Source organism: Felis catus, chromosome C1, assembly GCF_018350175.1.
Source record: "Felis catus isolate Fca126 chromosome C1, F.catus_Fca126_mat1.0, whole genome shotgun sequence".
Classification (NCBI taxonomy): Eukaryota; Metazoa; Chordata; class Mammalia; order Carnivora; family Felidae; genus Felis; species Felis catus.
The window spans coordinates 199,142,656-199,161,531 of NC_058375.1; the positions used below are offsets into that span (position 1 = coordinate 199,142,656).

At 36.8% G+C, this 18,876-nt stretch overlaps 1 long non-coding RNA gene across 2 annotated transcripts; it reads right to left on the minus strand.

The window, feature by feature from the left end:
• Window positions 1-1,092: 1,092 nt before the first annotated feature.
• LOC123379414 lies at window positions 1,093-18,297 on the minus strand. Of its 2 annotated transcripts, none has more exons than XR_006583794.1 (3): window positions 18,003-18,297; window positions 10,910-11,036; window positions 1,093-1,194 (listed from the first exon to the last, which is right to left on the minus strand). It is a non-coding gene; the product is annotated as an uncharacterized LOC123379414 (long non-coding RNA). The 2 variants fall into 2 exon arrangements; XR_006583795.1 differs by having other exon boundaries at window positions 10,894-11,036.
• Between the last annotated feature and the right edge of the window lie 579 nt (window positions 18,298-18,876).

Sequence of the window (18,876 nt, forward strand, 5' to 3'; positions counted from 1 at the left end):
CAAGCCACTGCTCACCAGAGGATCAATGGCCAGCTGTTTTTAGGGCCCTGCTAAAGAGAAGTCTAGAGATGCCGCAATACTTTTGGTTTGAGGCTAATAGCTATGTTAGAAAGAAACCATTATAAGGGCTTTAGTTTCTGATGAGAAAAAAAATTGTAAATTGAGCATTAAATAAAGTATTATAACACATTTTCTTAGAGTTACTAAACCAGATCAAATACGAAAATGACATGAGATTAGTTGAGAAAATAAAATTACAACACCAAAAAAAATGTTATTAAGAACCTTCAAGCTATTTTAGATTTCTAGAGCATCATAAATTATGTAGGCGATATGCACACCAATCCAAGGTCTACAAAATCTGACTTCTAGTCTCAGATAGAGATTGTTAATTTGCTGAGTTCTTGTAGAATGTCTCTACATTTAATGAACTCTATCACGGCCTCCCTGCAAAATGCGCCTCAACATATAAACTGTTGATTTTCCAAATACATATTGACATTATATTTTGAAAATATAAAAAGCTGGTGGTGTAGTGGTATGTACAATTGTTTTACATAACAAAGGCTTCATGCTATCAGGAATATAATGGGCACAATAATGTGTAAAAGGTCACCTTTATTATTGATAATGCTATTTTGAAGATCTGCTTAGATCGCTACTTAAGTGTACTGGGAATCCTGCCCCAGAGTCCAGACACTGGTTGTCAACCTTGACTGCACATTAGGATCACCTGGAGAACTTATGAAATACATCATGACCAGGCCAATTACATTAAAAGATTCACTAAGGATTGGCCCCAGGCATCAGTAGTTTTAAAAACTACTTAGGTGCTTCCAGTATAGCCAAAGGACTAATGGTTTAGAGTAGTGGTTCTCAAGGTGGGTTGCCTGGAGCAGCAGCCTCCATATCACAAGGGATTTTGTCAGAAATAAAAATCAGGTCCCAACCCAGACCTACTAAATCAGAAACACAGGGGGAAGTGGTGGTGGAGCAGATGGACCAGGTGATTCAGATGAATGCTAAACCACCGATCTAAAACTTGAAACAGCCCATCCAGAGAAAAGTGTGGATCTGCAGAGCAGACACACTTACCTAGGACCATCACCTCTCACTGGTCCATAGTGTAAAGTGCAGAAAGCCAGGGGTGGATCCGGGCATTGAAGAGCTTGAAGTCAATACAATTCCAAGACCCTTTTTAACAAAAACAAAAATACAATATTAGGTACAAAGTAAATATTCATTTAGAATCAGAGAAATCACAAATTTTTAAAACTTCAATGCTAATGAATATTACATATTATAACATAATACTTTGATTAATTTCCTGAGACTCCCCTCTAACATTCTTTGCCTACATATTTTTCCACTGAATATGCCTTCATTGACTTTTTATAACAAAATGTGTATAATAACAAAAATTCTTTAATATTTTCTATAGGGATAAAAATGATTCATTCTTTCCTTTAGTATGATGATTTTTTATTTTTATAAAAGGTCTTAGAAGCAGTCTTTGCAGATGAGGAAGGTAATGCTTTATTCACTTTACGCTAAATATACCTTGTACAAACTTTTGATAAATTAACTTCCCCAATCAACCCACCACCTAGGTAACTCATTCTACTTCTGCAGGGAGGAGGAGACAGTACAGAGAGCTAGGAGTTTTTAGAAAAAATTCCTCCTGATGAAAACAAAATGAAGAGAATCTTTGTTCCCCTGAGAGAGAATGGCAGCTTTTGGGGTTATCTACACACAGACAAACGTGTGCAGTCAACTGAGGTCACATGACCAGATTCCTTTCTATTTTTCTAAAAAGTGTGATGCTTCAGCTTCTGAAATTGGGAAGTTCAAGAAGGGTCTAGTCTAATTTTATAGATATCTGGGGCGCCTGGGTGGCTCAGTTGGTTGAGCATCCAACTTCAGCTCAGGTCATGATCTCACAGTCTGTGAGTTCGAGCCCTGCATCGGGCCCTGTGCTGACAGCTCGGAGCCTGGAGCCTGCTTCGGATTCTGTGTCTCCCTCTCTCTCTGCCCCTCCCCTGCTCATGCTCTGTCTCTCTCTGTCTCAAAAATAAAAACATTAACAAATTTTAATTTTAATAGATATCAAAGTGTATACTGATGGTGTGGAGTGCCAAAGCCTATTCCCTACCTTTGTGAGATTTGACTGTTCAAAAACTGAGTGTTGAAGATCCTAACCAGATATATACAGGGTGAGAATTATCATTTGGGCACAGTTCAAAATGGATTTTTAATTTGATTTGCTCTCCATTCATCAAAAAAGCAGAGCATAGGATGTATGGAGGACGAAGATACAGACACTGACACAAATAAATAAATAGCATGGCCTCCTTTGTCACCGCCTTAGGGTGCAGTGGAGGAACAGAATGAACCCACCACCACTTGAAAAGAGTTTGAACTGTGGGTCTGCTGCCTTTTATACACTGAGCCACTTAGACCCTCAGACACACATTCTTTAATAAAATCACTAATTCTGCCCCTTGGGGAACACTTGTCCAGGTTTCAATTCTAAAACTTCCTGCCAGGCTAGCACAAAGACAACCTCTTTATGGACCTACCTTATAGACTCAGGAGCTTTCCACTTTTGTCCACCCATGGGCAGAGGGTCTGGAGCATAACAAATGTCCAACAAATATTTGTAAGATGAATGAATACACAAGCTTAAAGTTCACAGGATGATAGTATAGGCTGGGATAGGTACATAACCTGAGAAAGTGTACTTGTTTCAGTGTTTTCTTTTAATTTGATAGTTTAATAAAAAGCTGCTTAAATGAACAGCTGTTTACAAGCAGACTTTTATCAGTGTTTGTCTGCTTTCCGGGTAAAAAAATAAATAAATTAAAAATAACACTATTTCGATGGGGAACTCAAGAATGGCTTAATGAAGTAGGTGGCATTTTGGATGGGTCTTGAAAGATGGAATTTGACAGATGACATGTTTCAGAAAGATATTCCAGATGGAGGGAGCCTCATTAGCAGAAGACACAAAAGTAAGAAACTGTGAGGCATGTTTGGAGAAGAGCAGTAATATAGTTTAACTGAAATGTAGGATGACTGAAGGGGCAAAAACTACACTGAAAGTCTGGGTCTGGAGTACCAATCTGAACAGTTGGGATTTCTTTCAGTAGGAATGTGGGCGCCCCAGAGAGTTTTCAAGTTTTGATGAAAGTTAAAACTGACATAGCAGAACTATTTTAAGAAGATGTATCTGCCATCAAAGACGTAGCAAGGACTAAAGAGAATGACTACGGATCCATGAGATCAGCTAGGATATTAAAGCAACAATCCAAGTGCGAAAGCACTAATCTTAACTAGGATGGTAGCTGTGGAAATAGAAAGGAAGAGATGAATGTGCAGAACAAAGTAGGGGAAGTTTCTGCTGAGTGTCTCAATTAGGAGAATTAGTGAGGAGGGGTAAATGGGACAATAGGACGTGGGGAAGGAGACAGCCAAGGAAGCTCTAAAGTTTAAAATTTGGAACTGTCATAGTAAATTTGCTGGGAATATACTGTGTAATTTCCAAGTGTTGATACTGGAGACAGTCCAACAGACCGCTGGATGAACAGTTCTGGACCTTTGGAAGTCACCTCCAGATCTAAATCTAAGCTCCACAAAGACAAGAACCATGTCTTCTCACAGCTGTGTTACTCAGCACATAATCTCATACTTACAAAGAAGAAAGAAATATTTGCTAGATAACAAAATGAAGATTATAGCTAGAATCAGTGATAGATTATAAAAATGGAGATTATAGTACAGAATCAATGGAAAAGACAATGAATGTGGAAATTAGGGAAATGGTTCAAACACAGAACTTTAAATAATAAATTATAACTTGCAAGAGGAAGAAAACCACCTTGGGCCAGCAACAGTACCAGACAGTGTTGAGATATAGCAATGATAATTCCTGACACTAATATTGAGAACATTGACACTAACATTGAACTCACATGCTTAGAGTTCGCCAAAAGAGAGGAAAGCAATTGTACCTAGTATATCCATGGACCCTGGAGCAAAATTCACAGCATTAGAAGTTGATGCTGTTTTTTTAAACAGTCGTGATCAAAAAGGATGGGGAAGGTTGAGTGTCCCATTGGTACTTATTCTGAGTGATCACAGTTTCTGAGTAATCTGTTGGTGGGGAAGTTTGGGATATGTGAATATCTTGATGGCAGAATGACCTTTTTACAAGACCTGTAAGCCTCAGTTTAAACCCATGCCCCCTCCACAATGATTTCCCATACACTTAGGAAAAACCCAAATGCCCTAACATCATCCACATAATCCTACAATATCTGTTCCCTGCTGACCCCTCATTTTGTGCCTCCATTTCCTGTAGCCTACCATCTTCAGTCATCCCAAATAGTCTCTACTCCCTCCCATTTCTCTTCTGATTGGAACATAATCCTTCCAACCACCACTTCTTTCCTCCAATCATTTGCTTTATCTAGCTAGCATTTACTCACTCTTAAATCTCAGTTTAAAGATCACTTCTTTGGGGAAGACTTTCCCTCTCCTTAGTTTAGGTCTGATTCCCCTGTTATAAACTATTAGAGTCCCAAGTATCTTCACTTTACAGCCTTTATTATAGTTTATAATTAGACACTTTTTAGTCTTTTTAAAGTGTCATTTAAAGTATACTTTCAAAGCACCATTCTCTGCCGATCAATCATCATCTCCAAGGGAATAGTACTGGTTTGGGTTCAATCTTACCCCCCCCCAACATCCAGCATAGTGACTGGCATATGTGGTTTACAAAAATGTTAATAATAATGATGATAGCTAACGTTCTCAGACATATTAAACATTTACTAAATCCCAGATATTGTTCTAAGTATTTACATGAATTGAAGGCAGTGGAACATGATATAAAAAGCCCGGACTTGGGAACTGACAGCGTACCCAACTTTACCATTTAGTAAATGTGTAGACTCTGGAATATTAATAAATTCTCTTCACCCTCACTTCCCCATCAATAAAACAGAGAAAATGTAGAGTTGCATGTAGAGAGATTGATTAACCTGACCAAGTTCTGAAAGCTACAGTCAGCAGGGCTGAGAATCAAACCCAAGCAATCTGAATCTGTTACGAATCACCAAATAAAAGAATAATTGTCTACAGTTTGCCATTGATCAATGTGGGAGTTAGGGTGCTGATGCCCCGCACAGTCAAAAATTTGCATGTAATTTTTGACTCCCTAAAACTTAACTACTAATAGACTACTGCTGACCAGAAGCCTTATAGATAACATAAACAGTTGACTAATGTATATTTTGTATGTTTTATATATGTATGTATTATATATATATATGATGTATATATAATACATATATAATGTACTGTATTCTTATGATAAAGTAAGCTAAAGAAAATACTAAAATCATAAGAGAAAATACATTTACAGTACTATATTCATTGGACTATATTCATTGGGGGGAAAAAACCCTGTATAAGTGAAGAACCTACACAGTTCAAAACCATGTTGTTCAAGGGTCAACCATATATTCTATACAACATAAATTCCATCTCTACAATTACTTTATAGATAGGCAGAGACATCCATAAGCACCTGTACCTGCCCCTCACATCCTACCCTGCTTCCCCCTTTTCTTCAAAGCAAGAAGTTGGCCATTAGGCCATGAGAAAATATCCCATGAAGTAAAATCAGGCCAAGATTATTTTTTCCATAAATGCCAGAGTCAAAACTAGAAGAGTAAGACCAACAAGTAGATTGAACTGCTGACAGACACAGCTGCACTTGTGCCGTAAGTGGAATGTCACTTCACTAACCAATTTCAAATGTCACTCCTTTGCATGTACGGACCAATATGCTTTAATATTTATCACTTAATAAACACATGAAAGATTGCACAAAATCTGTGTCCAATGATCCTTGATGACAAAGCATTAGTGACCCAATCCTTTCCCAGATGTAATATTTTGCTCCAGTAGTGTAGTGCTGGATCTCATATGAAACAAATAAGGCATTCATGCATAAAATTAATACAGTAAGCTCTCTAGGCAGTGATAAATTTGGAAGCAGTCCCACAGAATCATTTCATCCCTCTTGAAGGCAGATTTCCTATAAAACCTTGAGTCACCTACATCTTGACTTGTAAGGCTCTTCTGAAAATTATGTCATCATCTCTCATGAAACCCAATAGGGCATATACAGTCAAGGTGGAAATAAAGGGGAAAATGAAGCTGTTGAGGAGATGCTTAGAAATATGACCACTTCATTTTATGTGGAAAGGCAATTGATCTCTAAGCATTGAGAGAGCTCTCAACTTGCCCTTTGCTATTAAGTTATCCTCACCACGCTGCTCCTTTCTGTTCACCTGGGTGTAAATGGGTCCCGAATTCTCTTGTTTTATGGAGGGGTAGCTGAAGGTGATTTTATGCCTTGACAACCTTTGATAAGCAGCAGCATCAAGAATATCATCAGGGAAAAGCAGGGTTGTTTTGTTTTGTTTTGGTGTTGCCAGCAATCACTAGGAAGTACCTCTGCTTCTGAAAGCATCAATCTCATGAGGACATCCACAAACAAACCCTGTGTCCTCAGAAACATGTCTGAGTCACCCCAACAACGAACCTTACCACTGAGGTTTGTTAAAATAGTTGAAAGTAGATTGTGAAAGTTGAACAATATTACACCAAAACATTCCCATTTATAAGTTTTAAAGAAGAAGAAAGGTAACCATTGCTGCATAGATCCCATTAGATCTTGAGAAGAGGAAATGAAAAATTTTGATTTTAGTATCACGTTATTGTTTTGCTGTATGAGTCATATTATACTGGGTACCACCTGAGAAAAGTAAGGGATCCTGGTTGAAATGATATAATTGTATCATTGGTTGTTGGTTTTATTTGGCCAGACTCAAAACATCATCAGTTATGAACTTCAGATACCTACCATGGCATTTTTTATTCTCATTGAGACTCTGGTTGCAAAAGTGAGTTCTTAGAATGCGTGTGTCTCATGTTGCTACTGGACACGCATTAAATTATACATGCAAGTGTGTTTGATGGATTCATTTTAACCTTGTTGGCATTTGCTTCATCTTGCATCATTTGGAACAAGAAAATGAAAAACAAACATGGTTTTCTCAGGTTTTGTTTCCAAAAGGGGAACTGGCTAAACATTCCCTTTTTATCCCTTCCAGGTAGGGGTCCTGCATCACAATAGAGTAGTTTACATATTAAATTGATAACACAAGTCTCTATGGAAATATGAAAGGCAAGCTAAAACACACCCTGAGGGAATTCTAAGGTGTTGAAATGTGATCTTGTTTTTGTATAACCAAAGCATTAATATTAATAGTGAGTTAGGTGTACTTGCTTAACAAGCAACTCTTCTCCCTGGGGTGTTCTCACAGTACTGACAATCCCCCCCTGATTCTGATTGCTTCCTTACTTTGAAGTCCAGACACCAGGATGTGAGCCTTTTTTTGCTTATTCTTCCTTTTCCTCACAGGTCAGAAGGAGCCCCACTCACCCTTCAATTCAAATGCATACTTTGCTCCATAGTTACACAGGGATTTCCCTTCCTGAACTGTTAAAGGCTCTTTATTCTCTATTTCTCCTATACTAATGTTATGCTACAATATATAATTTCCAATAGTAACAGTCCTACATCCCTGAATTATGGGAACTTAGGTTAATTATTAACTGAAAAATCACTAATATTTAAGTGTACATATGAAGTTCCCCCACAAAAGAACAAAAACTACACAACCCACCAGAAGAGAAACTGCATTTCACTCTGCCATGATCAAATTTCCACTATCATGGGCCTAACTTTGCACCTCTCCTTGTTTTAATGGTACAGGTCTTTGGAAATTTGGAGAAAATATACGAGTAAATATTGTAATCAGTGATAAATAACATGGGATGCATTGTTCACAATGACAGCTTCTTACTACTTGTGTTTATTTGTCAAGCATTCCAATGACAATTAAGATTACCCTGTTATGTGCACAGTAAATACATCATTCTAAAAAGCTACACGTACACATTGGAGCTGACACAGCACATTCGGGGATTATGAGAGTTTCAGTTTCTTAGCCTCCGTTTTGGTTTCTTTAAGGAAGATCGGATCTCTGTGCAAAATGGAAATAAGGATTTTCTGTGGGGAAACAATGTTTTCTAGCTCATTCAAAAACTGTGAATGGGAATGCTTGCTAAAACATATGCAAGCTCACTTAAATCTACAGTATTATTTTCTCTCCTTAAAAATTGCATCTTAAGGGAGGTGTATGTAAATAATTTTCAATATTGGAAAAATAACTTTTTATCTATTTAGAACTCTAATGCACTGGAATGTTAAACCTGAAATATTTTAAAGTTCATATTGTCTACCTCGATCATTTTATAAATGAGGAAGTGAAGCCGCAAGGAGAGGAGTGGTTTGCAAAAATAACGCAGTAAAGAAATGATGCTGTATAATTGTAAAGGATTAGGATATCTAGAATATCACATTGGAAATATCTGTTAAAGGTAATATACTGAATGTTCATATTCATTTATCTTTACTAAAATATTAGTAAATGTTTTTATTCAATTTTTTTTAATGTTTATCTTTGAGAGAGAGGGAGAGACTGAGTGTGAGCAGGAGGAGGGGCAGAGAGAGAGGAAGACACAGAATCTGAAGCAGATTCCAGGCTCCAAGCTGTCAGCACAGAGCCCTAAGACACAGGGCTCAAACTCACAAACCTCAAGATCATGACCTGAGCTGAAGTCCGATGCTTAACTGACTGAGCCACACAGCCGCCCCTGGTAAATGTTTATGAACTCAAAACAGCAAAAAAATTAGAACGGAGGTACTTGAGAGATTTCACAGGATTTCCAGGATGCAAAGCTGGATGAAGAAAGGATAATTAGTAGAGCAGAGCAGAAGGAGCCATGTTCTCAGAGTTAACATGTGTGGTGTGTAGCAGGAGGCACAGGAAGTCCCAGAGTGGTCAAAGTCCAGCAGACCCAGAGAAAAACCAGCCCAGCATTTAGTAGAAAGACAGATGGTTTTATAAGAAAGGATCCTGGAATAACAGGTGAATGTCAGGGGCACCTGGGTTGTGCAATTGGTTGAGCATCAGACTCCTGATTTCAGCTTAGGTCATGATCTCACAGATGGAGGAATCAAGTCCTGCATTAGACTCCAAGCTCGTAGAATGGAGCCTGCTTGGGATTCTCTTTCCCCCTTTCTCTCTGCCCTTTACTGGCTCACACACACTCTCTCTTGCTCTCAAAATAAACAAACACTTTTTTAAAAAGACTATTTTTAAAAGGGGGGGGGATAGCAATACAATAGAGATTTTGAGAAGGATGGATGGGAGTGTATATGACAAGTAAGTCCTATCACAAGATGACAATAAAGCTAATTTGAAGTGACAGGCAGGGGGAAAGTGCTGTACAAAAGAATATAATCGTAATTAGCAGTCAGCCCTATCCAAAAAGAAGATATTTTAGAATTGTTCAGATAATTCAATTTAACCAACATCTATTGAGCATTTACTACAGAGAATTGTTGGAGTTATAAGTTGAGTAAGAAAAAGCCCTTGTCCTCTAAGACTTTAGGTCTGCTGAGAGAGACAACCATACATATCTGGTTATAGCATAAGGCCTAGGAGCACACATTCTACAGGAATGGTGTGGGAACGTACTGGCATAGCTCAAAAAGAGAAAGGCAATTCAGACTGTGGAATCCAGAAAGATTTTTTTTAATTAGACTTTAGTCTTAAAAGTAGGATTTGATCATTTAAAAATTATGGCAGGAAAGCCTTTTGTGAGGAGGTAATAGGAAGAGCTAAGCCATATATACAAGGAAAAAAAAACCCATATTTGGGAATAGTGACTAGATTGATAGGCATGGGCCATGGAGAATGCATTTGCCAGAGCATGGAGAGCCTGGAATCCCAGAGAAAGAAATTTGGATATGTTTAAAATGGCTAAGTGGCATTGAATCTGAAAATATATGGTGGAGGAGAAAAGTAATCATTTTCTCACTTTACTTATTTATATATATAAATGAATATATATGGTGGAGGAGAAAAGTAATCATTTTCTCAGTTTACTTATTTATTTTGAGGGAGAGAAGTGAGGGGAGGGGAAGAGAGAGAGAGAGAGAGAGAGAGAGAGAGAGAGAGAGAGAGAGAGAGAGGGAGAGAAACCCAAACAGGTTGCACACTGTCAGCACAGAGCTGCACAAGAGGCTCAGTCTCATAACCGTGAGATCATGACCTGAGCCAAAATTAAGAGTCGGATGCTTAACTGACTGAGCCACCCAGGTGCCCCAAGTAATCATATTTTAAAAATCAGCCTAATAAAGGCAGGATTCACATCCAGTAAAATGCACCTGTTTTAAGGGAACAGTCTGACAAGTGTTGACAAATGTACATACTTGTGTAATCACCATCCTAATTAAGATACTGCACATTTCCATTACCCCAAAGATTCCCTCATGACTTTTCTCAGCCAGTCCCTCCATGCTCTACCCAGGCAACTACTGATCTGATTTCTATCACTGTAGAGAAGTTCTGTCTGTTCTGCACATTTACATAAATAGAATTATACAGTACATACTCTGGTTTCTGTCTAGCTTAATTCACTCAGCATAATGTTTCCTGAGTTTCATTTTGCCTTGCTGCTCCGTGCCCACATACCTCAAAAGGAAACTCTTCCATCAACAGAACTTGGGCATGCTCACAGATCCTGTTTCAGACTCTGTTCTACTTATCTATTATTGTATAATAAACCACCCCCAAAACTTAATAGCTTAAAAAAGCAATAAGCACTTATTCCTAGCCGTTTGGGTAGAACCTGATGGGAACAGCTCATCTATGCTCCACACAGCATCAGTGAGGCTGGAGTACTTACTTCCAAGGTGACTTACATCACAGGCCAGTTGTGCTGTCTTCTGGCTGAGAGCTTGCCCAGGCTGTCAGGCAGGAACCTTTGTTCCTCTCCTATGTGGCCTCTCCATAAGGTTTCCTCTCTGCATGGTGACTGGATTCCAAGAGCTAGTTTTTCCAAGAGACAGGAAGTAGAAGTTACTTCTTGATCTCAGAAACTGGTGCATCACCACTGTCACTGTGTTCTATTAGTGAGGCAATAACCAGAATTTATCCAGAATCAAAAGGCAGAGACATGGACCCTCTCACCTCTCAACGAAGAAAGTACCAAAGAATTTGCAGACATTTTTAACCCAACATACCTTTCATTCAAGTGAGAAGTCTTTTAATAAAAGATTTACTCAACAGCAAAGGAAATCTACACTTGCCATCTATACAAGTTAACCTAGTCTTGTCAGACATTTAATAAAAATAAATGCAGGAGAGAAGATGACCAAGATGAACAAACAGTAACAGTAGGGGAAACAGAACTGATACAAATAATTGGAAATACCTTGTTTCCATTTTGAGTTTAATTCAATTCTAATTAATCTGTAATTATCTCCAAAGATAATAGAATATTACCTCCATAAAATAAGCACAGGTTGCTATTTACAAAAAAAAAAAAAAAAGGAATTTGAGAACAAGAATGGATTCCTGGAAATTACATAGATATATAATTACCAAAATATAAAATTCACTAGAGAGATTGAATCTAAGAATGGATATGGCTGAAGACCAAGTTAGACATCTGAAAGATAACACAAAAATAAATCACTTGGAATTTAAAGCTAGAAGACAAAACGATGAAGCAGAGGAAAATTAAAGCACACAGAAGCTAGATCCAGAAGGCACAACATCTGTCTCCTAGGCGTTCCATAAGGATAATACAGAAAATTAACGCAAAGAGATGAGCAAAGCAAAGAAAAAATTTCCCTAAAAATTACACACATTTCAGATTGAAGAGTCATCTAATGTCAAGAAGAGTGAATGACAAAGGCTCCCACTTGGCCATTTTCAGGTGAAATTTCTCAAGTGTAAGATGAAAATCAAGCTCTGAAAGCCTGGGGTATAGGGAGGGCAAATTTGATAGTAAAGAGAATCCAGTGAATATCAACCCTAACAACATGGAACTCTGAAAGAGAAGAATTAATGTCTTCAAAAGTCTGAGGGAAAATTTTTTAAACTTATAATTTTATGGCTACCTCTATAAAGCAAATGTGTGGACAAAAAAATTACATTTTCAGACATGTGAGGCGTCAGAAAATTTATGCTCCAAGACCCTTTCTGGAAACAATGCTGAAAGTTATATTCTTGCAGAAATGAAAAAGGAAATCCAAGAAAAAGAAATGGAGCCTAAGAAAGAGTAAACCCATCCCAGGAGTGTAAGTGGATATCCCAGGAGTATAGCAGTAAGGCAGGTCAGATTATAATAACAAGTGAGAGGTCCCTGGGAAGAGTGATTCAATCATATTTCTTAAAGAATGCAGAAAATCTTAAAGGTTTCATTAAAAAAAAAAGCATTTAGAAACTCTAGGGAGAAAAAAAGACTATAAAAGGAAGCCAGGGTCCAAATAGGAAGCCACCTATTGAGTAAAATAAAAAAGAATCCATTTGATTTCAACATGGAGAAGATTCTCTTTCAAATAGCATGGAAACATTTAGTGACATAGCATTATATTTCCTTCTTTCTGGATCTAATCAGGAACTTCTTGGTTTAGTTCTACAACAAATAAAACTCACATAATAATAATATATTATTTAATGTTTGTTGTTTTAAATTTTATATTAACCTGGGACAAATGGATTCAAAATCGTAGAATGAATATTTTGCAAATATATTTATATCTCTTTCAAGTATATAGAAAAAATATATTTCTATATCTACGTATGTGCAAATGACACACACATATATGTATAAAAATATGTATACACGTATATCCTAATACTCATCTCCTCTATAAAAAATCAATGAAATTGCTGACCAGAAGGAGTGAAAAAGAGTGGCAGAGAGTGTAAGATAAGAAATCGTTTTACATCAATAAATACTGCTTAAAATTAGTGGTTCAAAAACTGGAGGTTTAAGTATATAATTTATAATTCTAGAGTAACAATTAGAAGAACAGAATAGTACTTTAAAAATCCAGAAGTTAATGAAAGGTATCATATATTTACTAAATTCCTCAGTTTTCCCAGTGGTTAGTATCTAGAGGTTACTTAACATCATTAAGTCAACAAATACATGTAGAAGTATGCCATTCAGCATTGTTGAGGTAACTAACTTTTTGAGGAGGTAGGAGTGAGATGGGAGCCCAAGATAAACCTACTGCCCCCCAGGAAGAGACAAGGACTTTTTTTTATGTCTGTTTGTTTGTTTGTTTGTTTGTTTGTTTGTTTATGAGAGGGAACCAGCAGGGGAGGGGCAGAGAGAGAGGGACAGACAGAGAATCCCAACAGGCTCCTCACTTGCAGCACTGGCAACACGGAACCCAACATGGGGCTGGAACCCACGAACCATTAAAATATGACTAGAGCCAAAACCAAGAGTCAGATGGTCAACTGACTGAGACACCCAGGTGCCCCAGGACAGAGCCTTTTCCAAGCAGCTTCCCTGAGCTTGTAGGAGAATCCCTCCTGCTGAGCAGCTGGGGACTGGGCACAACCAGAGGAGGATGTGGGTGCTGCACCACAGCATCCACTGTAGCAAGGAGTTGTGTTTGTTAACAACTCATGTAAATGGAATTCAACAACTGGGGTTTTGTTCTATGGAGATTTTCTATATGAACTCAATAATTATGAGGTAATTCTTTCTCATTTTTATCAAAAATATTAGTGTTAGAAACAACATAGAAATAATTTCAAATAATTATTTCCAACATGAATATCTTTTTGTAATACTTTCCTACAACCATATGCAATTAGAACATATTTGCTCAAATCCTCCAGAACATAAGACCTATTCTTCTTATGCAAAATGAAGCTTTAAAATGTGTGAGAATCTCATCTCTCCTAATTACAAATTCTCTGTTAAATTTATTCTACATCAACTCTGTATCATGAAAAGATAATAGTACAAATTCAATTCTGTCACTTCACCTATAGGTTACAGCAAAATTTTGTTAATTCTGTTTCTACTAAATTAGATTTATAATTATTTTAACAAAGGACGAGTTGACATTTTTATTCTATGATTTTTAAAATAATATCTTTATACTTTCTACAAATCATGCATATTCATAAAATGCTCAATTATAGGAAAGTATAAAGAATAAGGCAATCGCTTAAAGTCACACCTCTCAGAAATAACCAGTGCTAACATCACTCTAGATATCTCTCTGGATAGATGGATAGGTGGATAGCTGAGTAATAAATAATAGAAAAAGATTTGTATAAATGGGATTACATGTACATACTACTTTACAGAATCTTTTCTTTACAGAATAAGATTATGTGTCAAATTTTAAAAGTATTTGTGATAATCATCATCTAGCCCCTTAAAGCATCTCATTAAAAATCATTATGCTGTGACCTAGTCTTTTTCCAGTTTAAACCACTCAAATAAATTATTTCTAAGTTTATTTTTTTGTCTTAATAAAAATGCTGCTACCATAAACATTTACAATGTGTCAGACATTATGTTAAGCACTGTTAAAAGGGTCATCTCATTCAGTGCTTCCAGTACCCCCATAAAAAACTGAGTCAAAATAGAGAGGGTAAGCCATGTGTCTGAAGTCACACAGCTAAGTATCAAACTGGACTTGAACTTAAGCATTTGGATTCTGAAACCTATACTTTTAAGCAGCGGACCATACAAAACACATAATCTCCTCATTAAAATAACTCTATACAAGACAGAAAAATTAAGCACATTTTTCCTCATTTGTATTTACAGTGTACTCAACTGTGACAATCTACTGCCATATTCAGTAAGTTAACAATCTAGTAGATGTCAGGCACTGTGCTGTGGCACAAAGAATTAAAAAAGGAAAAGGAAAAATGTTTATATAAGGGGTTTTATCATAAAACTACCAAGTAATCAAAGGAAACTGCTTGTATATTTTAGTAATTTTATATTTACGGATAGGGAAATGAATAGTGTTTTATTTCTTACCTGTCCTTTTTCTATATACACAATATGTAAATATGCATTTTCTTATAAAACTGAGACAATATGTCAATTTCCATTCTGTAATCTGCTTCTTTTTTCAATTATAGATGAGCATTCTCATATCAATAAATATTATTAAAAAATAATTCTTTAGTAGCTCTTTGGGTATAATTTTAATCAGCACATTCCAGCATATGGTTGAGCTATAAAATATGTTAATTGTTCCCCAAATGTTTAATGTTTGTGCTGTTAAATTTTAATTACAAAACAATATATTTAATAAACCTCAGGAAGATCCTACAGCAGAAATAAAGTGATTCTACTTTTTCAATTACTCAAGACAAGAGGATGAACACTTCGAATCCCAAGTTCATCTCTAAACTATGGTATTCAAGCCTAAACAGTGTTCTATTTGTTATCCTTATGTGAAATGACAAAATCATTTTTTTCTTTAAACCTCTTCTCTGTTCAAAAAGCAAAAAAATAAATCAATAAATCTTTTCCTTGTCCAATGTATTGTTTTCTCCATTTCTTTTCTGTTATTTTTCCTGTGTAAGGATCACCTTTGACACTGAAAGTAGCCAATTAGAGAATATCTACATTTCTGGGAAATGCAACTCTTATTCTTTCTCATTTTACTGTCTCCTTTTCCAATTAACAGAAGAAGATTTATACAGCACCAGTCTGTACCCAATTGCCCAGCCTAAAAGTCACCATCATCACTGAAGAAAATTCCAGGCTTTGGTTTAGAAAATTCAAGCACTTCAGCAGAGATCCAGTTTTCTTAAAGTAATGTGATGCTAATGGCTTTCGATGTTTTCTTTCCCTTAGCAGAGGGAAATAGTTCTGTGGCTTAATTTTTCATGCCTTCATGAATTTAAAAATAAATAAATAAATAAATAAAATGATCCAAAGGCAATAAATTATTCATCAGGTTGCTTAGTCTTAAATCCCTGGTTAATTTTTTTCTATCATTCCCACATATACTTTTTCCTGTTCCATAATACTTCAGATACCAGTTAATAAATATGTGTGCTTACATGTTGATCACTGGGTTTAATCGCATGAATGTTTATCAAATCCAAGGGACTAATTATAATAAGCTTTCCACTGCATCGAGGAGCATTTGGCTGGGAATTAAATATTAAAAATGCAAAAGATCTCACTCTCTCCATGCAAAATGTAAACTGATATATTCTCACAAGAAAAGACCATATAAGCTGAAAGCAAATTGGCAAAAGAAAGCAAAATATATTCTAATTGGCTTCCTTGAATCCATTGTGATTTTCCTTCTTAATAGAGTTGGAGGAGGAGCCATTTAAAGCAGTTTGCACAAAAAGACCAGAAACCAGTCATCATTTAGGACACCAAGATTGCTTCTGGAACTCCATCTACTACATGTTGGGGTGAGTCATTATAGTTATAAGCATTTGAGTAAATAATTGGTAACCAATGCTTAAATACGGAATATGACCTTTTGTGTATGAAAATGCATCTCTCCTGAGTCAGGTAATCCAGAACAAGGCTTTTACTGGTATAAATACAAAACTGTCAGAGGGACAGATATCAGCATCATCACTTGTTAAATGCCAGCATATGCTTAAAGGATACAAATTGCCTCATGGCACAACAAGATCGTTGCTAAAAATAGCCCCAAGTTGAGGGAACACGTGCATTTGACAACATTGGACCATTTTTTTAGGATATGCACTTTTGCTAACTATTAGCACCAGGAACAGGTCTCATAAACTATTTTGTCCAGTGGTTTTTAAGCTGTATTCCCTGGAGCCTTAAGAAATGTACACAGAAGTGGAATGGAGAATATGGAAAATGAGGAGAAGGCAAAGTGGGCCTTTTCTTTTCTAACCAAAGTTGTTCAGCTTCTTTCTTATCAAATGGGGTAGGGAGGGGGGGGTAGAACCTGGAATGTCCTTTTAGACATGAGAAATAAAATTCTTTGATCTTACTCCTTCATTTTATAGGTGAGAGAACTAAGTATCAAACAGATTAAATGTTTACCCACAATTATCTAGTGATAAAAATCAGGTGTATAACCCAACCCTTCTACCCAGCCCAGGGCCATTAAAAAATATATATATATATATGTATGTATGTATGTATGTATGTATATATGTGTGTATATATTTATGTATATATGTATGTATGTATGTGTGTGTGTGTGTGTGTGTGTGTGTGTATATACACACACACACACACACACACTATACCACTTAGATATTCTCAAGAATCTACTATGGATTGAAAACTTCTAAAAGTCAGGTTATTTTTGGCCAGTTTTCTTTTCACAACTTGTTGAATACAACTGGAACGTCGAGCATGGAGAGAATCAAAAGGGAAAGTTTTTTATTTCAGTGACCCAGCTTTCCTTTTCTATAGGAATCTCTATTAGGTCTGTGTCTTTAAATTATTAAACTTGTTATGCCTTAATGTCTGCATTTTTTAAGTGAGGATAGTGTGATACCACTATATTACAACAATAAAATATCATTTCACATCTATCAGACCAGCAAAGATAAAAATCTGGTGATATTAGGTGTTGATGAGGAAATGGGGAGGTAAGAACACTCAGCCATACTCATGGGAGGGTAATTTGGTTTAACCTTTGAAAACAGTTTGGGAAAATCTAGTAAAGTTGACAACATAGTACTGTATAAGCCAGAAATACTACTTTTAGTTATGTGTACCTACATATCCTCTAGGAGAACTGTAGAAGTATGCTTATTGTAGCATTATTTCTCAAAGTAGAAAACTGGAAACAGAGGTCCATCAACAGAGAATAAGAATGATGAGTTTCCAGTTGCCTGTTTAAGGAGTTGGGAAGTCATGGTTATATTCAAACAAGTATAAAGCTATACACACTAAAAAGTCAATAATTGTTGGATCCCTAAGAGAGGGGAGGACACACAGCAAACCACAGTCCCCAAGAATGGAGAGACAAACAGGTAAATATGGGAGTTATGGCTTACCAAAGTAGAAACTCTCAAGGAGGGGAATCCACCCAGGAAACCAGCTCTGAGAAGGAAACACTGAACTGTAATTGGTGAATGTTTGAAGGCTCAGTGCAGACAAGTCATAGGGGAATCCAGACTTAGTGGGGCTCCCACAGTATTGTGAGATTTACTTCCAGGAGCTCGAGTAGATTTCCCCAATCCATACCCAGTAAATATTAAAGGAAAATGCCCTCAGACTTCTAGCAGGGAAAGAGGAAGAGGAACCATTTTGAAGTCCATCAGAACACTGTTCTTCTTAATAACACCTGCCCTCAGGGGAAACTAGCTAACCTGAAATTAACCTGCTGGGATTTTATTGCTGCCTAAATGACCCGGTGGAAGGGAAATACCCAACTCCAGCTGGATCTAATCATCCCACTTGGTGGGGGGGGGGGGGGGGGGGGTTGAAGTGAGCCAGAAACGTTTGTGAAGTTCACAGTGCAGAGGCATAGGCTTACTAGAAGATTGAAACCCAATCATAGAATTGGACAACACTTCCCCTACCCTCACACCCAGGACCATTAAGGTTTATTTATCCCGTACATTATATCCAGCTATCAGGAAAAGAATTATAGGGCATACCAAAAGGCAAAAAACATAATAAGAAGAGAGAGTAAGCATTAAAACCAGACATTGCAGCGATTTTGGAATTATCAGATCAGAAATATAAAACAACTATTGTTAATAAACTAAGGACACTAATGGACAGAATAGACATTGTGCAAGAACAGAAAAATGACACAAGCAGAGAAACGGAAATCCTAACAAGGAACCAAAAAAAAAAAAGCTAGAGGAAAAAAAAAGAAAGTAACAAAAATGAAGGCACCTGTTATGGGCTTATTAGTAGACC